Consider the following 1,014-nt stretch of genomic DNA (forward strand, 5'->3'; position numbering starts at 1 on the left):
ATCTATGGTGTGTAGAAGCTCCACCGTTGAAAATACATAAGAATAAGGTCTTGGCATGGCCGAATGGCCAGCCTCCCAGTGATCTATGATCTCAAGTGATCAAAAGATACAAAGATCCAAAAGCTCCAATACAATAGTCAAAGGTCCTACTTATAGAAAACTAGTAACCTAAGGTGTACAGAAATGAGTAAATGACATAAAAATCCACTTTCGGGCCCACTTGGTGTGTGCTTGGGCTGAGCAATGAAGCAAATTTCGTGTAGAGACTCTTCTTGGAGTTAAACGCCAGCTTTAGTGCCAGTTTGGGCGTTTAACTCCCATTTGGGTGCCAGTTCCAACGTTTAACGCTGGGATTTCTTGAGGTGACTTTGAACGCCGGTTTGAGCCATCAAATCTTGGGCAAAGTATGGACTATCATATATTGCTGGAAAGCCCAGGATGTCTACTTTCCAACGCCGTTGAGAGCGCGCAATTGGGCTTCTGTAGCTCCAGAAAATTCGCTTCGAGTGCAGGGAGGTCAGAATCCAACAGCATCTGCAGTCCTTTTTGGTCTCTGAATCAGATTTTTGCTCAGGTCCCTCAATTTCAGCCAGAAAATACCTGAAATCACAGAAAAACACAAAAACTCATAGTAAAGTCCAGAAAAGAGAATTTTAACTAAAAACTAATAAAAATATACTAAAAACTAACTAAATCATACTAAAAACTTACTAAAAACAATGCCAAAAAGCATACAAATTATCCGCTCATCACAACACCAAACTTAAATTGTTGCTTGTCCTCAAGCAACTGAAAATCAAATAAGATAAAAAGAAGAGAATATGCAATGAATTCCAAAAACATCTGTGAATATCAGTATTAATTGGATGAGCGGGGTTTTTAACTTTTTGCCTCTGAACAGTTTTGGCATCTCAATCTATCCCTTGAAATTCAGAATGGTTGGCTTCTTTAGGAACTCAGAATCCAGATAATGTCATTGATTCTCCTAGTTAAGTATGATGATTCTTGAACACA

The sequence above is a fragment of the Arachis duranensis genome, chromosome 4, assembly GCF_000817695.3.
Source record: "Arachis duranensis cultivar V14167 chromosome 4, aradu.V14167.gnm2.J7QH, whole genome shotgun sequence".
Classification (NCBI taxonomy): Eukaryota; Viridiplantae; Streptophyta; class Magnoliopsida; order Fabales; family Fabaceae; genus Arachis; species Arachis duranensis.